The following is a 26,611-nucleotide window of genomic DNA, read 5'->3' on the forward strand; positions in this document are numbered from 1 at the left end:
CCCAGCTGCCATCCATACCTTCATATCTCCTCACATCCTCAAACTCCAGATGATCCAAGATGCCCCTGACAAGCTTCTCGTCCACATCACCATGATACTCAGATCCCTCCACTCTCCCAATGCAATCCCGATCAATTATAAAATAGTACTCACCATCTTAAAGATCCTCCATTGACTCGCCCATGCCTAAATCTCTCTTCTCATCTCACTCTACTCCCCTCCACATACTCTTCACTCCAGAAACCAAGGGTTTCTGTCAAATTCCCCCTGTAAATCTTGGTTCACTGGGAAGTTGCTAACTCTCGTTTGCTGCCCCCATAATCTGGACCTCCCTCCTCCCAGTCATAAGTTATGTCGACACCCTTTCCTTGTATAAATCCAGCACCAAGAGCTTCTTTTTTTCTCTGCCTATGACTGACTGCCTCTCTATATATAATTTTCAGAAAATGTGCCTTCTGTTTATGTACGGTGTCTTGAGATGCTGTCGCATTTAGATGTTATACGAATCCACATTGTATTGTAACCTTTGATAAATAACAAGTAAAATTGGACAAGAGGCTACATGAATGAAATACAGTTTTGTGTTTAACATGTACAAGATTGCCACCTGTTCGGGAATTGACGTTTGTGCTCGGGTGGCAGGAATTTATTTTTACCTGGACCTGGTACCAGTATTGAGTTTAAATTTATTCCAGGACACTGCACAGTTTCGTTAGACCTCGGCTAGGGGCCGGCAACCAAAATAACAAGAGTCTTACTCTTTGGTTCTTTCGGTAAAGTCATGTAGGTAAAAAATCAAATCAAATCAAATCACGACGTTTCGGGCGCAACACAAGTGCCCATCATCAGGTGGAAACCCCAGCAATAAACAAATTGCTGAAATGGGCAAAAGGAGGCTGCTTGTGACACGAGACTATATACATAAGAGCTGCCATGCATGTGAATACTGTACATACATACATTACGTCATGAAGCAGTCTGTAAAAAGCTGCATGCAGCTCCGAAGCAGCAGGTTGCCGACTCCTGACCAAGGCTGACTGAGAAATGTCCTGTTGTAGTCTGTGGACAAGGTGGCAACCCTGAGACATACCATATGTAGAGCTGAGGTGTTAAATGTTGAGCTCGTCACTCTTTTCCGGCCAAACAACTTAAACCTTATTCTTAGTTTTTTCGGTAAAGTCACGTTGAAGAGAAACAACAAAATAACAAAATATATATAAAACAATAAAAAATTCTCACGACGTTTCGACCATAACTCAAACGGTCATCATCAGGTGTGTCGGTTTGCATAAATTTATTTTTAAAACGGCACATTTATTTATAAAAAACGTTGGCGTCACGCGCAGCGATTGGCAGTTTGCCCAGGACTAGTCCATCTATTTTTTTGAAAAGAGGAGGGGGGAGACGAATTTTTTTATAATGTATGCTATCTGAAAGCCACTGTAAGCGTGAACAATCAATCAAGAACTGAAATGATTTATCAAATCTTTCCAATGATTGCTAAGATAGAATCCATCTTCTCGGTTGAAATTGTCTCTGTGCTTGTATATGTGGATAGCCTCATGAACGAATCTCTCATGGAAGCCAGATGGCTTACAAAGAACCTCCGTCTTGGAAAAGTCAATGGCATGTGAGCCTACTGAATTAGAACAATAATCTGCTACGGCCGAGGTGTTGGTCCTACCGTGTTTAAGGTCTGCTTTATGTTCACGAATGCGGTCCGAGACATGGCGTTTGGTTTCTCCAATGTAACTACTACCACAGAGGCAACTTAGTTTGTAGACACCAGGGTATTGTATGTCCGGAATCTTCATGGTTTGAGTGATAGCTTTGCGGATTGTATAGTCGGAGTAACCATTAGCCCTAAGAGCTTGGTGTACGTGCTTGAGTTCACTGCGCGTGACGCCAACGTTTTTTTTTATAAATAAATAAATGTGCCGTTTTTTAAATAAATTTATGCAAACCGACACACCTGATGATGACTGTTTGAGTTATGGTCGAAACGTCGTGAGAATTTTTTATTGTTTTATATATATTTTGTTATTTTGTTGTTTCTCTTCAACGTGACTTTACCGAAAAAACTAAGAATATGAATTACTGCAGTCACGAAAGCTTTAAATCAAAATTTAACTTAAACCTTTTTCAACCAACTCCCTGTTTTCAGCAGCATGTAATCTCTGTGAAGGTCATATTGATGTATATGTAGCTTCCATAACTTGCTATTACTGCAGGTATATTCATAATGAAATATGTGCACTATGTTGCACTGACGTTAAAGATTTCTGACATTCAAAACGAGTAGACCAGTTCTACTCGTTGACAAAAAAATACTCAATTGGAATTACACACAGCAACCATTTCCCCCTACTTGCAACCTCACGCCCAATTGCAGGCCAGGTGCTAAATCTTCTTGTCTCCACAGGGACATTTGTAACTGGGGGTGCCCATTTAAATGTATTTGAGACGTGATGTAAGTCGCTTATTGCGCATAAAGCGCTCATAGACACCCCAGAGTAAAAGGCCCTATCAAAAACAAGTGATTATTATTAATTTTACCAGTAACAAGTGCATTTTAAATTTTAATATTGTGTAGTGACTGTACTTGTCACTGTATGGTGCCGGGACTTGCGATGTCACGGCTGGTGATGTTGTCATTGCGGGCAGCCCGGGTTGCGGGCTGCAGTACTACCGGTGATTGGGTGAGTGCTGGTGAGCGCGAAGGCACCGCGAGCAGCGTGCGGTGCCGGTTCCCAGTGGGGGAGCGAGAGCGAGCGTCAGCCAGCCAGGGTTACTCTGGGGCATGATACTCTGGCTGACCTGTTGTCACGTGACCGGACGATACTGGAGGGGGGCCACCGGTGGACGGGGGCCGAGGGGCGGTCACGTGGTCCCGGAGAGCCCTCGGGAGCCTTCGAGGAGCCTGGAAGGTGGGCGGGGCTAAGGGCGGACGAGCCCTAGCCCGGGAGCATATAACGAGAGCTGCGTGAGGAGCTCGAGGTTCTTCAAGTGTTGGTGTTCGAAGATCCACGTCGGGGAGAAGAAGACTCTAGCCACGCGGTCCGGGACCCAGCTTGTGGTCTGGACCGGGATAGCGAACCGTGTCTAGTTCTGCCGTAGCGTGACTCGATGGGCATTCGAAACCCAAGCGTAGGTTATGTTATGTTGGTGCTGTTGTGTTAAATGAATAGTGTTGCTCCCAAGTTAACGTCTACGACTCAGTTGGACTCACTACAATTGTATCGAATTTGTTTTTAGGAACAATATTGTTTACATATAGGAAGGTGTAATGTATGCTTATTTTGTTACATTTACCTCTATATGATGCTAATTATTATGTTCTATTCCTTTATATCGCTGTATGTTCAGGAGCTAAATGCCAATGTCGAAATCTGATAGCCACGGAGCGAGTTTGTGTAGTTTTTCTACTGCTCCGAAGGAGAGCAGACTACAGTGGTTTACTATATGGTCCATCGTTTGGGTTACATGGCCCCTTATCGCACTAAAGGAGATGTGCGCATTGGCCTGTTGATGTTGTGATGCGGTCGATGGTTCACCAGTATCTTTGAGGAATGTCAAAGCAAGGAGGTGCGATGTTTGGGTCTGAAATCATCAGGCTAATGATTATTTTGTTCTATTCGACGTAAAAACACGTGGCCTTGTCACAATTACTGCGATGTGGAATTTAAGCGCACGTGATGATTTACCGATAGACGAGGTTGTTGTCGGCATTGCCCAGTAGTAGCGTGCAGCAGTGGTTGTCTGGAGCTGTGCGGTGGGACTGCAGGTCCGCACAGTTCTTTAGTATCACTGTAATTATCACCTCAGCCACACCTTTGTAGTACTTGTTACCCTGAAAAAAAATCAACCAGTGCTATTCTGAATTGATATGTAAAGCTTACCAAGCCATTCAATTAAATTGAATATTACTAAGGTGAAGATAAAAGTTAATTATTTGATTCCTTAATTTAAAAACAAGTGAAAAAGCATTTAACAAATGACAGCAAAATTACAGCAAAATCCTAAAAGCCAACAGCCACTTGCCCACTGTAGTCACCATCTCTGTACCAAGACACTGGCATTACAAGTGTAGTGACGTAGAATGGGTCACTACGGCACGTAGCGCTGGTTACTGACAGAAAGGGGAATTGTGGGTGTAGTAGCTCTCTCTGCCAGCAGGGCATGCAATGTCCCGGAATGGGTCACTAGGGTGCATAGTGCTGGTTACTGGCAGAGGGGGGCACCTGAGGACGTAGCAGCCCGGTCGGCTAGCAGGGCACGTTATAGGCCGGGGTAAGGGATGTAGGGCAAAGGTGACTAAGGGGACACGTGGAGTATAGCCCAGAGCCTTCTGGTAGGTTCCAGAAGGGGGCGTGGCCGAGAGCGGAGCCAGGCCACGCTGGGGGCATAAAAGGGAGGTCCCGAGGCTGGATCGGGGCTGTCGTTTGGAATGTAACCCGCTGTACTACATCTTCATCTCCTCGGCATCGTGGGTCAGGCAGCGTGCCGGCTGTCCCGACCCGTTTATAGCTATCCCGTGTGTGAGCAGTGTCTAAGAAGTGTAGAATAAAGGTACGTGCCTCCTCCTATTAGTGTCTCCGAAGTGACTCACTACACAAGTACTCGTAGTAATTTCTTTCTCAAACGAGCATTGAGGTGGTGACCAGCTCCCATTTACAGCCCTGAGCTAGTGGTGGAAATAATGCATCTCTATTATCCATAAGACAACCACTGTTGACTTCCCCACAAATCGGTGCTTATTTTATCTACCACGGAGGGATGATGGAGTGAGTCAACTCCCAACTAGGACTTGAACTCGCAAACCTTCCGATGGCAGGTTGCTCACTCTACTGCTGAGCCACATAGTTTCACAGGTATTATCAAAAACCTAATTGAAGTTTTCTTTAGACTCATGCTGCTTCGAGTAAATTGAGCCACATGGATGGATGGTTTCACAGGTATTGGAAAAGTCCTAATTGACGTTTGCCTTTAAGCTCCTGCTACTTTGAGTACGTTGAAAGTAGTAACGCACTGAAAGGGAAGCTGATTTGCACCCGAGCCATGTGACTGTGCGTTAGTTGTTTTTAGCAATGTGGAATCTTTGATTGGAGTCGGGGTTTGGTCTCATGCACCTGCTCCACTCTGACTTGGTACTTGGGCAGATGCTGCACGGCTTCTTTTATCTGGTTCCCAAATGGAGGGTGTCTGTTCACTATCTGCACAACGCAGAAATACACCAGCAAAACATAATTTGGTTTTGTTGAAATGTTGTTTACAAACAAGAAATACACTCATAATTGGCAGGTTTTACTATTATTAAGGACGGGTGACGATTGTAATGTGTCTTTCCCAATTGAGTAATTTGCAAATGACTTTTTACATTTGTAGTGACTGTGATTGTCACTGTGTGGTGCCAGGCTTACGAAGCCACGGCGGATAATGTGCTGACATTATGTGTAGCCCACTTACAGGGCGTAGTACCAGTCCTAGCGGAGCTTGGGTGAGCGCTGGTTAGCGCAGAGGCACCGCGAGCAGTGTGCGGTGCGGGCTCCCAGTGAGGGAGCGAGAGGGAGCGTCAGCCAGCCAGGGTTACGTTGGGGCATGATACGCTGGTTGACCTGCTGACACGTGACCGGATGATATTGGAGGGGGAGCACCGATGGATGGGGGCCGCTGGGCGGTCACGTGGTCAAAAAGAGCTCTCGGGAGCCTTCGAGAAATAGCTCGAGAGATCTGGAAGGTGGGCGGAGCAAAGGGCGGAGCCAGCCCCAGCCCAGGGGGATATAACGGGGGGCCCGTGAGGAGCTGGGGGTTCTTCGTGTGCTGGTGTGAAGAAGATCCACGTCAGGGAGAAGAAGCATCTAGCCACGTGGACCGGGACCAAGTTTGTGGTCCGGGCCGGGATAGCGAACCATGTCTAGTTCTGCCGTAGCGTGGTTAGATGGGTATTCGAGACCCGAGTGTAGATTGTGTGATGTTGTGTTAAAGTTGCATAATAAATAACGTTGCTCCCAAGATAACGTCTGCGACTCAGTTGGACTCACTACACATTTTGCTAATTTGGACAATGACGCCGGCACACAACGTTCTTCTTTGAATGACATCAAGGGATCTTTAACGTTCACTTTGAAGAAGATGGTGTTTAGATTTTTATGGTGAATAAATCCACAGTATTAATTAACCGCGAGCGGTCTGCCAGCTTCGAACTGCGAGTTCTGCAACAAGTGTTACCACTGGGCCAATGGCATTTACGGTGTAGCTACCATATAATTGTACTGGGAAATGCGCTTAACACCAGCACAAACATAGATACATGTTGTGGAGATTACACCCATTATCTCACCAACTCAATTTCCCGTCCATGAGTGTTTTACATTTTCTCAAAAGATGTCAATCCAGCGTTGACCAGTGCGCTGGACAATGAGAAGCTTACAGCAGAAACACTGAGGTTAAGTAATGTTTCATTGAAGGGTCTTCTGAAAATAATGCGTGGTTGTAAATAATTTGCATTTATTGCTTTTATACGTAAAAGGGACTATAATTACCGATTTTTTTCAAGTTGTTTGAAAACAGGTGAATTTTTCCAAAGTTTTGCACGAAAACATTTAGCGAGGTGGACTGCATTTAGCACAGCCTGAAAATTATTCTGCTTATCCTTTTGCTGCAAAAATTCGGCAAGACCTACAAACACAAAACGGAGATATAACAGATATATACTCTCATGCGTTTAAAAGTTAGCTTCAGAAAACAATGTAAATTTGTTTAAATAGTGCAGTTTAAACTTACATTTTGTAAGTCGGATTCCAGTCCTGAAGATTTTGGCGATGTCCTGTATCAATGCAAAATCTTGCAAGAAGTACACATCCCAGCTGAGGTTGAATAAGACTACAAAGAACGCGTAATTTTAATTGCGTGGCAAAACATAATTCTCCACTTGAACAAACTTTTTTTTGCAATATAGATGCAGTTTAAAGTGTTAAAATGAGTGCCAATACATTTTGAAGGCTCTCCAATTAAAATGTGTGATCTGTATGGTGATATGAAATAAATAATAATCTGCAAATGTGTAGAACATTAAAACCCTAAACACGAAGTTGCGTTGCTAACTATAAAGAAAGTTAATAACCAACTACAAATGTACGTATGTGTTATCTTAACAGACACATTTAATTCATAGCTGTACTGACCAGTTTACTTTCATTTCAATGGTTTTTATTTTACCGGGCATTGGAAATCTAAAATGATATAAGCATTCAGATTAACCTATAATGGTTTATCCAAATAACTAATACACACTGAATATACAATATACACTTAAAATATGCTCATAAAGACTTAAACCTCATTCGTTTATCCATAAAATATTTTGAAATACGTAATACTTGAACTACTATTTTTTAAAATATGTAAATGTTTTCTCATTTGATGTTTCACTATCCGAGAAACCTTTTAAATAAAATAATAATCAATGTTTTAGACCGATAAAACATTTGATATTAAACTTTCAAGATTATTCCAGTGCAGGTTCTAGATTTTTATTACAAAAAATCTAATGACATTAACACAGGGTCTTAAAAAAATACCTAACATTCTTCAACCTGGCCAAATACCATATAAAATTGCAATTTCTTTCAATGTACCTTTGCCAATATACAGTATGCATAATTGTATATTTACATATGACAATTCACCTGTATTGGTTTAAACAAACGTGACTGCTGATGAGACACGGAATGTCAAAACCAGTCCGGTTTCGTTGTGAAACGAAGTCTGCTGAAATTATGCACTCCCATAATGCCACGTGGTTGTTAGGATGTGTAAAATACATGTATTATTTTATGTGGAGGGACAGATATGTGAAGGAGGCATATTGTACGCTTATTTTTTTTCATTCTTTACGACGATGCTAATGGTTATTTTGTGATGTGTGTCACTGATTGTTACCGTATTGTGTGATTTTTGGCCATGTTAAATGTGTTCAGGGTTTTCTTTTCATTAACGCGGAGTGCGATGTATTTATACTCTCGACAGCTTGAGATAAGTCACCTGTAAAGAAGGTCAAAAATCAAGATGTCATCATGGCCAAAACCATTGATGCTACTACACAGAATTGTAAACGCATTCCACCCTCCGCCAGATCTCGCAGCTGCTGCACAATAGACACACAGTGAGCAACCAAATCTGCCCTGACACTATTGCACCATTTGTTCTTAGGTCACCCATAAACGCACATCCATTACAGTAACAAATCAGTATTTAATAGCAATTACAAACCTCTAAAACATTTACAATACAAGGTGTCCTAAAACCGAAAATGTCTTAGAGCAGACATGGGCAAAGTACGGCCCCCGGGCCGTATACGGCCCATTGGGCTTTTTAATCTGGCCCGCCGAACTTGTCCAAATATTATTAAATGTTACCTTTCTCCTGTATTGCCCCCATTTCCCCATTAGATGGCGCACTTTGACCGGGAGTTACGACATGTTTTTGTATTGTTCATGTTCGTGCAATTTGTTAAATTGCCTTGCAAATAAATGCTTTGCTACCTGTTAAAGGCCAAAGCCTTTCATGTAATTATTTTTACATGTCATTTATATTAGTTCAAACAAACACTCCATCCATCTGTTCCTGGCCCGGCCCCTCTGTCAAATTTTAGAACCCATTGTGGCCCGCGAGTCAAAAAATTTGCCCACCCCTGTCTTAGAGAGATCAAGAGACGAATGTATCAGTTCAGCTAATTGCTAATCACAAAAACACTCTCTTGTAAAATATACGCGGGAGTTATGACCTTACGTCCCGTCTGTCCAATATAGCATCGACCACATAAACAATTAATCCAATATACACCTTCTGTTAATAATTTAGGTAATGCATCTTTAGTGCAAGATACTCAAACTGTAAATGTTGTGGATTCACTCTTCAACACACCGGTGGGCTAAAGTAGTGAACTATTTGTCCGTGTCGGGTGGTGGAGGGTTACGACACATTTATTAATAACGCGATCTAACCCAAAAACCTTTATTATGAATATTGGTCGCGGAAGCCTACGTGTTAAAATGATGACTGCAAAACATGCCAAAACTGCTAAATTATCTGCACAATTGTTTTTCTGCTTATTAATTTGCTTATACAAAATAATAATTTACAGCCGTTTGTCAAATCCGCTGCTGTAAGTTTGATACGTGTCATATACATATATCCTTGTCTGTTAACATAATTACAGTTACTATTTGTAATGCGTTGTCATGAACCCTTTCAGGGAGCTATCCCTCGTCTAAGTAAGGGACATTGCGCAGTAAGCCTTGTTGACGTAAGTTGATGGTGATGTGGAAGAATGAGAAACCAACCCTGTGACCTTACTTACCAGGTCTTGCATGGCTTCAGAGCCCTGTAATGTGCCAAACAGCTTTATGGTATCAAATGCGATGTAGTAGGAAGCCATCAATCTGCCAACATCTGTACAATATAAAACCATTTTTGTTAAAATAGCAAAGCATATTTAAAAAAACGTAAATTAAATGCCAGGGTGCTGGTGGCTATACTTCATGCCTGTAATACAGGGTTGGTGGATCAAACACAAATTGGTAAAACTCTCTTTCCAAGGTGGCCAAGATCGCCATATTCTTGGCTTTCCAGGGTGTGGCAGTACAGCAAATTCATTATATCCATTTGCATGGATATTGAGTTATTACCCCTTGCACACGTGGGGATTTTCCATGTGTAGTGGGTTGAATAACTAGAAGAAGGCTGCTGTGAGGCAACACAGTTTTTATTTAACAAGTAGCACTTACCACAGAGAGGTAACGGCCCCTCACACCCGTTACACTATGGAGGTTACTCTCCAGACTACCACGCCTCTCACTGGCTAATCTACAAGTCCTCCGTGAGTGAAGCTTGAATCTGCACTGGTATATAAGCTGGAGCCGACACTTGCCAGGGGTATGGCTCTGCCCTCGGGCTCTTCAGTCTTTAGGAGGCTTCTTGTCTTCAGCTGGACGACGACTGCCGGGACCGTCCAGAGGTCTGGCTTTTATACAGAGCCGTGGCTCGCTCCGCCCCGGCCACACCTTTCTTCTCGAACATTCAAGAAGGACCTGGGGATGATGTCATCCCCCAGCCCCCCTCCTGGGGTCTGCCCCTTTTACATACTGTTCCATAGGGTAACCGTTGGACCCTATGGCCCATAGACTGTCAGCACTGGGGCTCAGCTCCTCTGTTGCTCCCTATTGGCATGAGGCCGGTATTGCCGGCTACAGCATGGGAACGGCGCATCTTGGCCCAATAACACCGTGACACATGTGTAGTGTTTATAATGACGAATAAACTTTTTATGAGGCACATTGTTTATTGTAATACTTCTCTTACACAGTCCTTAGCACACAGAGGGGTATACAGTCCCCTCACCCGATACCCTAAGAAGGTACAGCCTCCGGACTTAGCGTGACCTACACACAGGTCTCTTCCTAACCTAAGGAGGTACAGCCTCCTATCTTGGCGGGACCTACTCACACATCTACCACTATCCTGGGGGAGGCTATCTGACCCACCGCTGGCCCGGCGGGTCTGAACCACTGGATACGCCGCGCCTTAGCCCTCAGAAGGGCTGGAAGGCTGGGTCCAGGGTCCTGGCTATCTTCAGCCCGGGCTTCGGTCTTCGTGTAGGGAGAGAACTGCCCGTGCTCTGCGCGGTCACCCTTCTTATACCCGTTTGTGGCCAGGTGTAACCAATCCCACATTCCCACGTAGAACTGTCTGATTGGTTCTTACCAAACTGTGGCTACGATCCACTTCACCTCGTCTGACCCCAATCGTTATGTACACAGAGGTAATGCTGCACTGCCCCTTTGATACCTAGTGGCAATGCAGGTTACCGAACAGTGAATAGTTAACACCTCTACACATGCACAGACACTCATTAATGGAGTTGGCGAAACATCCCAATATAGCAGCACAGGGCTCGGGCAATTGTTGGCGCAGGTTCTCACTGCCTCCCCTGCCTGTCTGTCGTTTTACCCCTGTGCCTCCGTTAGGAAACTGTGCATGTTACAAATTCTACAGCACGTTTTGAGATGCAATTTGCGTTAATGACTGGACGCTATATACAAATAAAATGTGAGATTACATTATGTTTTTGAATCACAAATAAAGCACACAAACACTTAATAATATGCTGTTTAAGCAAAAGGATTATTTACCTGTTGGCTTAATATCTCCATTCTGCATACAATTTAGCTTGAAAGTTGCCAGTGAGTTCAAACTCTCTAAGCATAGTTCTGAAATAAATAATGCAAAATAAACATTAACGTTCTTGTGGACAATACAACAAACTAAGCAGGTAATATGCCTTCTTCCCATATTTGTCTCTCCACTACAATCTAAAATATGCTTTACACATTCATAGCCAACAGAGGAGATCCTTGCCTCTTAACATCGAGCAGGTCACTCGTATTGGTTCAAAGCCTGACTGTTTATACATTGAATGTCGAGACCAGTCCAGATTTTTGCTTGCGTTGAAACCAACGCAGCTGAAAACATTCACTCCCAGAAGGCCGTGTGGCTGATATGTTATAAACAATGATTGTATTTTTATGCGGAGAGACAGATATGGGAAGAAGGCATATTGTCAGCTGAATTATTTTGACATAACGATCGTTAAACAAATACAATTAAAGAAAAAGCAATTTGTCTCAATTTTAATCATTGAAAAGTATGCTGCATTTAATGTAAAAATAAGGAACAACTTGAATTGACCAAGTGGTTGTTTCAGAGGCTGCGTATATGGGTTTTCTTCTCAGTTTTTTTCGTCTAACAAGTAGATAGGTTTCTTGAATTGAGCAAGGTTGTAAGAGCTTGGGAAATGAGACCGTCGGAGGGAATTCACAAGTACTGTAAAGCATCAGTACCAGGGGAAGAAGCAAAGAGAAAAATATTTTGACCTGTAGCGTGGTGGCTTAAGACAGTAACATACGAATAACACACGCATACAATCATATTTCCCTGTTTCAAATTTTCTATTATTCCAGCAAAATTACAGTTTGATGTGAAATTGTGTTAATATCAATGTACCTTACAGAAGTTTCTTCTCAATGTCCTCTTTGCTCAGACCAGCGGGAAATTCTGTATCAGTGATTCATACAGAGTACATTTATTTTTCAGTATGCTGCCTTTTTATGCATCGCTTGAGATGTACTTAAGACGGCTTTAACAGTTTAATACCTTGTCATAGTCAAAAGTCAAAACTATTCAAACACTTGATGTCAATGAACTCAAAATTTTCAGAATGGTTAACATTACTCCTTACAAATATACTGTCATTATGTCCTTTGTACTTAATAACATGAAAACATGTTATTTCCTCCAGGCAGCTCATAATATTTTTGAAAGCCCCCAAAATTGTGAAATGTAATTACAGCGAAGATTACTGTTTTATATTCCAATCGTTGATCTATGCAAAGGCGTAATGGCTCAAAATACCCAAAGATGGTTTCACACAATGTTTTAGCAGGCAAGGGCCCTCTCTGTTAGATATGGGTCTTCGTTCAACACAATACTATATAATATACATCACATTATTTTGTGTTTCATTCGAATAAGTGTCATTCACTCAAATACATTTTGAAAATAGGATACACATCTGTATACATCCTTCCAAAATACCTATACGACTCAAGAACACATTTTAAATGTATGTTCTTGAATAATTTTCTTAAATAAATCCACGAATAGGTAACTCAACCTTTTCCAATACAGCTACTCATGTTTATTATTTCTTTCCTATGCATAATTGGAACCTGGTGATTATGCTATTACACACTATAGCTATTTCAGAGGCAACACTATTTTTTTTATCTGTCATGCGAACATTGTATGTTTTAATTTTGAATTGTAAATGCATTTCTTACTGTAATGCTTTGGGTTTTTGAGTGCCCGAATGTACAGGAATGTGGATCGGATCCAATCCAATGCCACGTTGACATCTGTGATCGTGTGCAGTACAATCTCCGCATTGAGGTGCTCTGTTAAATTAATGTGCAGACTGCAAGAGACCGAAGGTGTTTACAAATTAACGGTAGCTACTTTATAGCAATGGGAATATGAAAGTTGCACAGAGGAAGCTGATTAATGGAAATTCACAAAAAGTAGAAAGAACACATAATTCTGAACTATCTTAAAATTAATTGAGAAAGTTTTCATTACAGCATGAAAATTGGAAAGATCTTGAACAAGATAGTATAATACAAAATAAATGTTTATTTGATATAGTACTTTTCCTCAAAAGAACACAAAGTGCTGTTACATGTGTAGTGTGATGTACAGAGGCGCACACGCTGGAGTTGAAGGCAACATGTTTATTTAACAACTTCCCCAACGGGTAACTCTCACCGCATCGGGTTCTATATTTAGGTGTGGCTACACTGTTTACGATGTGCGTTGCGGGTTAACTATTAACGAACGGGTCAGTCAGCATACACGCTGCCTGACCCACGATGCCGAGCGAAGACCCTGACCGAAGATCGAAGAGGGTAAGAGACGCGGAACCCCAGGACGATCACAGACGAGCCTCGATCCCTGTCGGGGCTCCCCCGTTATTCCCCTGGCCGCAGCCTCGCCCCGTACTCGGCCACGCCCCGTACTCGGCCACGCCCCCTTCTAGATCATGTCAGGAGCTCGTGTCCCTCGAGCCTCCTTGGGAGGTTCCAGGCGCAGCACTCCTCTATGATAGTGGCTGGCGCTAACACTATAGTGACATCATTTACGTCACTACACATGTGAAAATGTCAACATTTCATAATTTGCCCTAAGTAATTGGTCTAGTGTTCTAACGAAATAATATGGATGTCAGTTTTCAATCGTGACTTAATAACATCGACAATGCCCAAATCACGATTATGGCTGGGGCGGGCATTCCGCAGATGGGGAACCATACAGCAGAAGGCTCAATCGCCCTTGGAGTGCTGTCTCATCTTTGGGATGCAGAGAAGACTGAAACCATGAAATGTAGATTGTGAGATAGAATACTGGGATTCAAAAAGTCCCAAAGGTAGGTGGGTGCTTTTTAGCTAGTCACATGATCTCAGTCAATTCTAAGATTCACCAAGAGTCAAAGTAAAGATTCCAGAACATGCGTGATATATTTGGATTAAGCGATTATAGACAGAAGGCAGGCAAGCTGCATTATGAAAACATTACAGCCTATTGAGAACTCTTGCAGGAGGCATGCCGAACAAGAGGGCATGACAATAATCGACCCGAGAGAAGACATGCATTATCCAAATTATCTGCATAATAGGTTGACAAGCATGATCTCGTGCTGACAATATTTTGAAGATGAAATTACTTCTGAATTACACTTTTCACTTTTCATATAGCCTTCAACCTTCAGAGCAGGGTCATGGATGCCACCAACGTTTTTTTTACTGTGGGTGATGAGCTTAAGTTGAGTGCAGAGCCGAGAAGCACAACCTCTGTTTTGTCACAACATTTTTCTGCATCAAAGACTTAAGGTGGAGTCGTCACTGAGTCAAGATATCAGGGTAATGAGAAGGGAGGGAAGAGAGGGAAAAAGCATGAGTAAGGAGAAGCGAGCTGCACAAAGCTGCGTCTGTTTTTTTATTACATACCAGATACGCAAGTTAGAGGCATCAAAGCTATGAAGAAAAACAAGTAAGCTTGGGCAGGACATACATACTAGCGGGAAGTACCCAGCGTTGCCCGGGGGAAAATATATTTTAAAACTTCTCAAAACTTAAAAACATAATATATACATACACAAATACTAAGCTATTGTGAAAGCCCGGCGTGCGGTTTGTCTGTCCATATGTCCGCCAACAAAATTAGAAGTCAAAAAACTTTTTGAAAGTAGGGGGTAAATAGTTGATCTAAAAGGTCTCCGAAAATTGTTGACCCCCCCGCCACCCTCAAATAATATTTTTACCCCCGCGTAGACATATATACCTAAACACCCTACATACAATAGCGTGAGTAGTATCTAGTGACTCTATAGTAGTATCTGCAGACTCTACAGCAGTATCTACTGACTCTATAGTCGTATCTAATGACTATAGTAGTACCTACTGACTATAGTGGTATCTATTGACTCAATAGTAGTATCTACTGAGTATAGTAGTAACTACTAACTCCATAGTAGTATCTGCTGACTCTATAGTAGTATCTACCGACTCTGCAGCAGTATATACTGACTATAGTAGTAACTGCACACATTGGGGTGGGAGAATAGGACATCACACTTTGAAGAATTACCTCAGCGTTGTCTTTTTTTGTTGCATTAAAGCGAATAAGAATTTTTTCCCCGCCCCCACTGATCGCGCGTGTGCGTTGCTATGGGAACCACGACGTTTCGTGCATAGTTCATGCGAAGATGCGTGCTTTGGCGCGCGCTGAGCGCAGTAATATAATCATTTATAGCACTAAGTTGTCAATTTAACTACTTTAAAGTTAGAAATGTAAACCCCAGTTTGTGAGTTAAAAGCGTCGCAAGTTGCATACACAGACAGACGGAGAGACACAGAAACAGACAAAAAAATGACTTTCATAGGTAAGAATTAAAAGTACTTGCAATAATAATTTACCTAAATACATTTTTACATGAAAGACCCATTGGCATTGTACCGTTTAGCCATGTTACTTAGGGGGAAAACATTTAACGTGCTACATATAGTTTGCACACAATAACCCTAATCTTTATAATTCATATAATTAAATATTTTAAAGCAATTTAATGATAAATGAAAATAAAACGTTGATCATTACCTGATTAATATAAAACCCAACGCGCGGTGGAAAAAAACTTAACGCTCGCGCGCCAAAAATCAATTCTTTAAATCGAGCAAAGGAATCGAATGTTGTAGATTTCTTTAGAATCGGCCTATTCCCGTTTAATCGATACCACAAACGCTCACCAGATATCGATTCTCGCCAGGCCTATGCGGTTTGACGCCACACATTTCAGCCATTTCCCCTCCCCCCAAAAGTCTATTGTTTTACTTTTTACATTGTGTACAGTATGGGAGCTACCCACATGCCAAATTTCAAGTTTGTATCATGTTGGGAAGTATGCTAAACATTTCGAATAGACACACAAAGGCGGTGGAATTGCAATCTATGTTCGTAATACTATTGCATGTTCACCAGCTCACTCCTTGTTAAAAAAAATGTTGCTTTGAAGGTCTGGCTCTCAGAATAACTCTTCCAAATAATCAACAGATATTGGTAGTGTGCTGCTATAGACCGCCTAGTGGTAAGGATGTGGAAGCTGCGTCTGCACTGAGATAACTTTTTGGGGGCCTCCCTAATGGTGAAATAGTTTTAGTGGGTGATCTAAATTGGAATTGGCTAGACCCGCCGGCCGTGGCCACTAATTTTGCAGATGAATTTAACCTATTTCAATTAATACATTTCCCCACAAGACCCAACCTAAAAAATCATCTCTGCTTGACGTCCTATTGACAAATGCCCCTCACAATGTCTCACTGACTGGTTCCTTCATATTTGGGGTGAGATCATCAGCCAGACCCAAAGCCCCCCCTAAATTGGTTGAGAAGCACTCCATGAGACACTTCAGCATTCAGGAATTTACTAATGATGTGCTTCACTCGGATATTGACAAGGTCTGTGATATCCCGAACCTGACTACGGCTTGGGAGGTCTTCAGATACACGTTTCTCCAAATTCTTAACAAACATGTTCCGTTGGTTAGATTCAAACTAAAGGCAACCGCCCAGCATGGTTTGATCCTTTGATTACTAAACTCATGAAAACTAAGGACAAGGCTTGGGCATGTGCTCAGAAAAGTAATTTGGTCAATGACTGGCTAGAATACAGGATTTTAAGGAATAGATGCATCAAAAAAATATGGTATGCAAAAAATGCTTACTTTACCTCCACTCTCCTGGAATCACATGGAAATGCCAGGATCTTCTGGAAAACAATAAAATGTATTGAAAAGGCATCCAACACAGATAATCTGCCCATTGCGCTTAACCGAAATGGGGACTATTTTTCAGAACCCCAAAAAATAGTCGGCAATTTTAACCTTCATTTCTCTGAAGCTGGTGACCTTTTTGATATTGTATTGGGAGTCAACCCTGCTCATGCAATTTCCTACACCCCTGTCCAAACATTAAACGAAGTTAGTTTCCAGCATATCCACGAAAGTAATGTTCTGAAACAACTGTCCTACCTCAGAGGGTCCTCCTCTACTGGAGCAGATAGTATTCCCATCTTTGCACTGCTAACTGTTGGTCACCTAATATACAAACCTATAGCCCATATTTTCAACCTGTCCATCAAAGAAGCATCAGTACCTCTAGAATGGAAACATTCCTATGTTCATCCACTTCACAAAGGGGGCCCTAAAGATTATCCAAATCACTACCGACCAATCTCAATTTTGTCCCCATTAATGAAAATTTTAGAAAAATTATTGAACTACCAAATTAGCAGTTTCCTGTCCAACAAAAATCTATTACATCGAAAACAATCTGGGTTCCGAAAAAAATACAGCACCACATCTGCTGCATTAGACTCTCTGAATCACATTTACAGTAGCCTTGATAATAAACAGTACTGCGCCAGTCTTTTTCTTGACTTGTCCAAAGCCTTTGATACAGTGGACCACAACACCCTGCTTAGTAAACTAAGTTGCCTCCGTTTCTCCAAACACGCAGTAGAATGGTTACAAAAAATACCTCTTTCATCATTAGACCTCCTTTGCCAGTACCAAAATGTAATAATAGGGTTTTCCCCTTTTTTCTGGCAATAAAACTGAAACCTTTTTACAAGGATTTCAGTTTTTCAGATATTAAAATTACCTCTCTTTTCGCACCCAAACTGTATTCACAGATGGTTGGAGGTCAAACAGTGTTAAGATAACAAAAGGGGTTCCACAGGGTTCCATCCTCGGCCCCCTTTTGTTCTCTCTTTATGTCAATGACTTGGGCACTGACCTGGATCATTCCAGGATAAATCTGTTTGCAGATGACACTATACTGATTACTGCTGGCTACTCTCTGGATGACGTGATTGCTAAGCTCCAGGGTGATTTCAGCAAACTACAATATAAGCTAGTAGCTCTTAAACTGGTCCTGAATACCTCCAAAACCAAGGTGCTATGCTTCTCACCAGGACTAAAGCAGGAAGTTATTTTTCCCCAAACGTATTCCTTAAATAATCATCAAATAGAGCAAGTCAAGATCTATAAGTATCTTAGGGTCATCTTTTGATTCAAAACTGAATTTTTAAGATCACATTGATTATATTGGTAAAAAGGCAAAATAAAAATATAGGTTTTCTGTATCGACACAAGCACTGCTTCCCCCCTATGTTCCGCTTGGAATTGATAAACGCTACCGTACTGCCTCTACTTGATTACTATGACATCGTATATAAATCAGCCCCCAGTACTTTACTGAAGAAGCTTGACTCAATTTATCACTCGGCCTTAAGATTTGTATTGAACTGCCCATATAGGACCCACCACTGCGATCTCTACATTGGGTCAAACTTAATTTATCTTAATGATCGACGGCTTGTGCATCAGATCTTATTTATTCACGATGTACTTACAAAAGAATCAGCAGACTACCTGCTGGATCTCCTCACTGTTTCGAAGAACAAATGTGACCTAAGGTCTTTGCTCATTTACCAGCTTCACATTCCTTATTGCCATACAAATACTGGAAGAAGGGACCTTTTCTATTGATGCCCCCAGGGTCTGGAATGCTATCGCCAATAAACTGCAACTTGGATCACTTCCTGTGAGATCTTCACTCAAAACTGCTCTAGAGGAGTTGTACACACCTAGCTGCCACTGCTATTCAGAATGGCCTAAAATGAAATGTATCATCCGGATGACCACTGCAAAGTATCATCTTGAGTTTTGATTGTGGTGTGCTGATCTTTAAAGGTGTATTGAGAAATTTAGATTCTGCTACTTATGTTCCTGCTGTTATGGAGTGACTCATGCAGCCAGCTATGGCTGCTGGGTTTGGTCGTACATTTTATGTATATCGTTTGTTGTTGGATTAGAATCACAGTTCCTATGATCACTTGTACATTGTTTTTGTGGCTTTATTTGAGTGATTTTGAGGACGGTTTGGTCTGGCCATGTTTGTTTGTTGTAGTACAGAGTTGGCCTGCTAACTTTAATCTACATTGTCTTATGGTTGTTATTGTTTGACTTGCATCCCACGGGGATTTTTTGCACACAGCGTTGAAATGCGATGTTTTTTCCGGAAGACTTTGCTGTTTTTTCCAGGATTTTTTTCTGTTGCGTGTAGTCACTTTAAGATGTTTCTTGTTCATGATTTTGTTTTGTTGCGGTTGCACCCGAGTCAAGTGCCGCATGGCTCACAGGGTTATACCTAATAAATGAAACTGAAAACATATCCACAAATTTCTATTTTTTATATAGATAAAAAAACTGCCGTTATTGTCCTACCTGCTTTCTAGTTCTTGGGTCCCACTTAGCATTCGTTCATATTTTTCTTTCAATTAATTTCTTGTCAATATCACTGCAGTGGCTGAAACATCAAACTGTAAACGATATAACGTATATTCTTGGTTCTTTCGGTAAAGTCACGTTGAAGGGAAACAATAAAATAATAAAATATATATAACAATAAAATTCTCACGACGTTTCGACTGCAACACAAGCAGTCATCATCAGGTGTGAAAACCAACGGCAAGAACATTTGAAAGAAGTGGCGGTTCGAGTCTATTTATTTATTTATTTACTTTTTGACCGTTAGCACCACGGATAGCGATTTGACAGTTTGTTTAGATGGACAAGTCCATCTATGTCCGGAAAAGAGGAGGGGGGAGACGAAAAATTAATGTATGCTGTCTGAAAGCCACCGTAAGCGTGAACAATCAATTAAGACCCGAAAATTGTTTATCAAATCCTTCCAACGATTGCTAAGCCAGAATCCATCTTCTCGGTTGAAATTGTTTCTATGTTTGTATATGTGGATAGCCTCATGAACGAATCTCTCATGGTAGCCAGATGGCTTGCAAAGAACCTCTGTCTTGGAGAAGTCAATGTCATGTGAGCCTACTGAATTATAACAGTGATCTGCCACGGCCGAGGTGTTGGTCCTACCGTGTTTAAGGTCTGCTTTATGTTCACGAATGCGGTCCGAGACATGTCGTTTGGTTTCTCCAATGTAACTACTACCACAGAGGCAACTTAGTTTGTAGACACCAGGGTACTGTATGTCCGGAATCACATATTTTACAGACGGAACCAGATCACGGATTTTATGTAATGTGTTGAAACAGACCTGGATCTTGTGTTTATTCAAGATTTTGGAGATCTTTTTTGTGTTCCCCACAATGTAGGGTAAAGTGATGGTTTTGAAAGGCTCCTCAAGAGGGTCCTTCTTCATGGTTTGAGTGATAGCTTTGCGGATTGTAGAGTCGGAGTAACCATTAGCCTTAAGAGCTTGGTGTACGTGCTTGAGTTCACTGCCTATGTGTTCCTGGTCGGATATGTTTAAATAAATACAAACCGCCACTTCTTTCAAATGTTCTTGCCGTTGGTTTTCACACCTGATGATGACTGCTTGTGTTGCAGTCGAAACGTCGTGAGAATTGTATTGTTTTATATATTTTATTATTTTATTGTTTCCCTTCAACGTGACTTTACCGAAAGAACCAAGAATATGGATCACTGCAGTCACGAAAGCTTTAAATCAAAAGATATAACGTATGTTACTTTACATAAAAAAATAGATAAATAATTAGGAAATTGAGATGGATCCTGCATTAAATATTTGCATGATTTATTTGGATATCTTTTGTGTTTGGGAGGAAACAAAAATTCCTGGGGAAAACACACAGGTTCACACATATGGGTTAATAACCAACTTTCTGTACTGCCATCTCAAGTGGGTGCGACACACAAATATGCACAATCCACAAACCCTTGCTACCACAGGCATATACTAGTATAATATACAAAGATCCCCCGTAGAGCCTTAACTGGCTGTTGGGGCAAGTGCTGTTAGCGAACACTTATGAAGGCAAGCACGGCACACGAGGGGGTGGATGGCCAGCACCAGGTCCGGTTCAGATAATCATCACTCAGGTCGCCAGGTTTGTAATGCAGTGCGCTAACTGCTACACAACCGCTCCCCACTTCCAGCATGGCGACACACGTCTATAATCTATTACTGTGCTTATCCCATTGTAATTAACTTTTTACCATTTTTCAAAAAAAAAAACACATTTATATGTTTTAACAAATGGTTAACATGGTATGACACATTCATAATTGAGCAAGAATAGTGTAACAGTTTACTACATCCTGCAGAACCAGCCAGGTGGCACAGAGGTAGATCGGCCAGCTTGCAATTGGAAGGTTGTGAGTTCAACTCATGGCTAGAGGTTGACTCAGCCCATCATCCATCTTTGGTCGATAAAATAAATATAACTTCGTGAAAAAGTCAACATTGGTTGTCCTTTGGAAAGACTCTACCATTCCATTGGAATTAAGGAGGCCCACAACTGGCTGAGGGCTGTAAATAGTAGATGAGCACCACATCAATGCACAATTAAGCAAGAAAGCACTGACTTTACCGCTTCTTCAAAATAGATGATATATTGTCCACATGATGGGTTTCAAGAGATGGGATGCAATAAACTAGAATACATGTGTGCACAATGCAAAAATGTGCTTAAGTTTTGAAAACGGATATTTAGTTCTGAAAAGTAAGGATATATGAACCAAACTCTTTGGTTCTATTGGGTAAAGTCACGTAGGTAAAAAATAAAATAACAAAAATCACGACGTTTCGGCCACAACACAAGCGGCCTTCATCAGGTGAAGGGACGAGACTGTCTGGAGGACAGCGCTGGAGTGAAAAAAGCCACGCTCAGATCACGACCTTTGAGCTGTATGAGAAGAAACAAAGCGCCTTGACAAAGGAATTAGCATATAATTTAGCATTGAAATGGCTGAGTGATTAGCTTGTGACTGGTCACAGAAATGGCTATGTTAACGCTAATCACTCAGCTATTTCAATGCTAAATTCTATGCTAATTCCTTTGTCAAGGGGTACCTCTGCGGATGTGTATACTTTAACTTAGCTATTTCAATGCTAAATTCTATGCTAATTCCTTTGTCAAGGGGTGCTTTTGCGGATGTGTATGCTTTAACTTTAACATAGCCATTTCTGTGACCAGTCACAAGCTAATCACTCAACCATTTCAATGCTAAATTATATGCTAATTCCTTTGTCAAGGCGCTTTGTTTCTTCTCACACAGCTTAAAGGTCGTGATCTGAGCGTGGCTTTTTTCACTCCAGCGCTGTCCTCCAGACAGTCTCGTCCCTTCACCTGATGAAGGCCGCTTGTGTTGTGGCCGAAACGTCGTGATTTTTGTTATTTTATTTTTTACCTACGTGACTTTACCCAATAGAACCAAAGAGTATGGATCCTTGCAGTCACGAAAGCTTTAAATCTAGAATATATGAACCAATATAGTCAGAATATGTGCATCTACCTGTGGTCTTCCTGCCCTGCCAATCATCTGTAGAATGTTTCCCCATATTCTTGCAGCATGCCTCCCCTGGTGTAGCGCATGGTAGATTTGACGATGACCAGGTGTGCAGGAAGGTTTACACCTATAGCCAGTGTACTTGTGGAGACTGCAGACAAATAAAATAAAAACATTCGGTATTCGCACCATTCTTATATCACAAGGCTATCACAAAAAGGCGCTGTGTTGCACATATTCTGCAATAGTTTCGCAGTAGGGGCAATGTTGCTATATGCTTCCTGATGATATTTTGTGAGAACATGTACAAATCTGGACCTCGACACCAGCACACAACAGCCTACTCTCTTCAAATCATGTCACGGGAATATTAATGTCAACTCTTACGGAGACAGCACAAAGTATGTTATGAATAAATATACTTGCAGTATTAACCAGAACGGATTGCCATATTCCAACTGCGAACCTCTGTAGCCTCTGTAACAAGTGTCAAATGCGCTGCCGCCCCGATACACAAACCATAGCATAAATAACTCGGTGAAATTAATAAGTCATCATAAAAATATTGAACTCTATAAAATACTGTAATCATGTATCTGTCAGCAAATATATCACATGCGGTTGGTTACAAGGCAACTGCCAGTAACCACAATTTCAGCGGCATTGGTGCAGTTTCAATGTTCAGTGTCTCATCACCAGTTAGGCTTGCTTGAACCATTGATGGTGAACTTCCAGATGCTTATACGCAAGGATACTCTGTTAGATATCAGTATGGGTTTGTAATCTTGAAATATGCACACATGACAGCCCCTACTAATTTCACAAAGCTACATGCAAACCTGATGCATGGACACATATCAATTTACAATCTCTCCATAAATAAAGTATATACTCATATTTACGTACACAGTACTCGCAGTTCTCCTTGCAAGAAAACATCTTCAATGTTTCTTCTATCAGACGCTGCCATCCCTGCATGATGGTATGCAATTCCTTTCATCAGCAAATCTACAACAGTAATAAAAAAATACACGAATGTGAATTTTATATTTTGATGCAATTGTTTTAAATCATCGTTAAAAACAGTGAGGGCTTTACAAGCTTACCTCTCAGCTTGATATCCTTTAGGTGAGAAGCATGTTTTCTGCAGTCTGAAATTACAATAAATGACCAGTATATATGGTGTGATGGTTACCACGCTAGACTTGTAATCAATTCCACCTTCCAGCACAATATTTTAAACAACGGTGCATGTTTTTAAATCTTCCCCCAAAGCCCCTGTCCACCGAGCAGTGTATAAATACATACATCGGTAGGTCGCTCATAGTAGGGTAATGTGTGGGTACGCCTGCCTCTTCCAACACGTCTGGTCAATGTGAAAGAGTAGATCAATATCCCTAGAGCAGTGCTTCTCATCATTTTTCATTACACGGCACAAACTTTTGAGCTTACTCTATCTTCACAGCACACTGAACAAAAAATATCAGTTGGCTCTTCATCTAGCAGTGGATGTATCATGGCTGATGATGTGTGTGCACGCTCATCTCTTTCTAAAGTGATATGGCACTACGGACGGACTTGATGCCATAGTGTAAGTGTGGAATTTTCACAATCACACGTGTGTGTCAATCTCCCCTTGATCACCTTGTTCCTCAGGCCTTAGATGCATTATGATCAGGCCCAGATTAAACTTATGAGGCGCCTAAGGCTGATAAGAGGGAAGGGCCTCAGTACGTATTTCATATTGCTAAATAAATTGTGAAGTCAGTTTAACACGTAGTCTTTCACGACCAATATCATCCATAAGAGGTTTTTTTTTGGGTTAGATCACGTAAATATGTGTCGTTAAAACCCGCCACCACCCGACACAGCCAACAAGTAAGGGTTGTCACGTAAACAGAACATGCCAATTCGTCACTAGTACAGCACACCGGTGTATATATACGTTGGGTCTTTCGGTAAGGTCACGTAGATAGGTTCAAAGAAAATTACAAAAATAACAAAAAAACTACGACGTTCGATGGCAACACACGCGTTCGTCATCAGGAAAAGGGGGGTTAGCTTCTAAAGACAACTATTTATAAAGGTTTGAAATGAGCGTAGCCCAAATGTCAGCAGCCAATGTTAATGTAAGTGGTGGGCAGTGACTGCGGCAGTGGTGGGTTTTTCACCAATCAAAGGGCTGCCAGGTAAAAATTAGCATGTTAATGTAAGATCGCTGAGCATCCTCCACGGCAAGCACGCCAAGGTGGCTATGTTAATGTGAGAAATTAGCAGATTAATGTAAGATCGCTGAGCATCCTCCACGGCGAGTGTGCCGAGGTGGCTATGTTAATGTGAGAGATTAGCATGCTAATGTAAGATCGCCAAGCATCCTCCACGGCGAGTGCGCCGACGTGGCTATGTTAAAGTGAGAAATTAGCATGTTAATGTAAGATCGCTGAGCATTCTCCACGGCAAGCACGCCAAGGTGGCTATGTTAATGTAAGAGATTAGCAGGTTAATGGTAGATCGCCAAGCATCCTCCACGACGAGCGTGCCGAGGTGGCTATGTTAATGTGAGAGATTAGCATGTTAATGGCAGATCGCCGAGCATCCTCCACGACGAGCGAGCCAAGGTGGCTATGTTAATGTGAAAGATTAGCATGTTAATGCGAGAGATTAACATGTTAATGTGAGAGATTAGCATGTTAATGTGAGAGATTAGCATGTTAATGGAAGATCGCCAAGCAGCAACCTCGAGGATGGCGCGCGAGGTGGCTGTGTTAGCGTGAGAAATGTAATCTGTTAATGTAAAAATTCAGAGAGCCGAAATTAACAACTAACATTGGAAGGTGGTAGGATGGGAACATCACAGCTAGTGATGAATTAAACTGGTTAATAACGTCCTTCCAATGATTGCTCAGTTTGTACGCATCTTCTTGGTGGAAACTGTATCTGTGTCTATATATATGGATGGCTTCATGAACGAATCATTGTTGATAGCCAGTGGGTTTGCAAAGTACCTTGGTCTTCGAGAAATAAATTTCGTGTGAGCCCACCGCATTAAAACAATGATCAGTAACGGCCGAGGTATTGGTCCTACCGTGTTTCAGATCTGCCTTATGTTCACGAACACGGTCCACGACATGTCGCTTAGTTTGTAGACGCCGAGGTATTGCATGTCAGGGATCACATCCTTCACAGATGGGATCAGATCACAAATCTATTGTACTGTGTTAAATCGAACCTGGATCTTGTGTTTGCTCATGATTTTGTAAATATTTTTGGTGACCCCTGCTATGTATGACAATGTGATAGTTTTGATTGGGTCCTCAGATGGTTCTTTTCCAACGGTTGGGGTGATAGCTTTACGGATTGTGTAGTTTGAATATCCATTCATCTTGAGAGCTTGGTGTACGTGTTCCAGTTCACTGGCTAGGTGATGATGGTCGGAAATACATCGAGCTCTATGGTGTAGAGTTTTGACGAGAGAATTATTCTGGGATGGATGGTGGTGGGAGTCAGGTTTTGGGTAGGCATCCATATGGGTGGCTTTCCTGTAGACAGTGTCCCATTGAGCCATCTGGTCTCTTTTCGATTAAAACATCCAATAATGGTAACTTGTCATCCTTTTCCACCTTCATAGTGAATTTGATGGCTGGGTGTATGAAATTGATGTGGTTGAGAAATTTGTTCAGAGCTGGTCAGCCATGAGTCTTGTTTAAATTGTCCAGTTCAAATCGGAGCACTCTTATTCTCTCTGAGATCAGGACTAGGCCAGCCCTGAACAAGGTCCGTTTAGCATTTGGAGAAGTGACAGTAGCAGATGTCAGTGTAAAGGCGATCGGTATTACCTTAGTGTCGCGGCATCTCTTCAGAAATTTGAGCGACTCGATCAGATGAGCCTTCTTGTCTCGAAGTTTGTTAAAAGATCTAATAGTTAGGTTCAAAGAAAATAACAAAAAAAAACTACAACGTTTCGCTCGCAACACAAGCGGTCATCATCAGGAAAAGGGGGGTTAGCTTCTTAAGGCAACTGTTTATAAAGGTTTGAAATGGGTGTAGCCCAAATGTCAGCAGCCAATGTTAATGTAAGTGGTGCTTCTTTGATGGACA

The 26,611-nt window shown here is 41.7% G+C and overlaps 1 long non-coding RNA gene across 1 annotated transcript; it reads right to left on the reverse strand.

The window, feature by feature from the left end:
* Positions 1-1,850: 1,850 nt before the first annotated feature.
* On the reverse strand, positions 1,851-26,611 carry LOC116948971 (uncharacterized). Its single transcript, XR_012946003.1, has 15 exons — positions 26,350-26,611; positions 23,620-23,664; positions 23,420-23,521; positions 20,598-22,664; positions 15,769-20,036; positions 12,900-13,033; positions 12,064-12,114; positions 11,193-11,270; positions 9,362-9,453; positions 7,942-8,043; positions 6,784-6,882; positions 6,543-6,678; positions 5,130-5,213; positions 3,705-3,850; positions 1,851-2,954 (listed from the first exon to the last, which is right to left on the reverse strand). It is a non-coding gene; the product is annotated as an uncharacterized LOC116948971 (long non-coding RNA).

Source organism: Petromyzon marinus, chromosome 35 (genome assembly GCF_048934315.1).
Source record: "Petromyzon marinus isolate PM22_M1 ecotype Great Lakes invasive population chromosome 35, UKy_Petmar_22M1.pri1.0, whole genome shotgun sequence".
In the NCBI taxonomy this organism is placed as follows: Eukaryota; Metazoa; Chordata; class Hyperoartia; order Petromyzontiformes; family Petromyzontidae; genus Petromyzon; species Petromyzon marinus.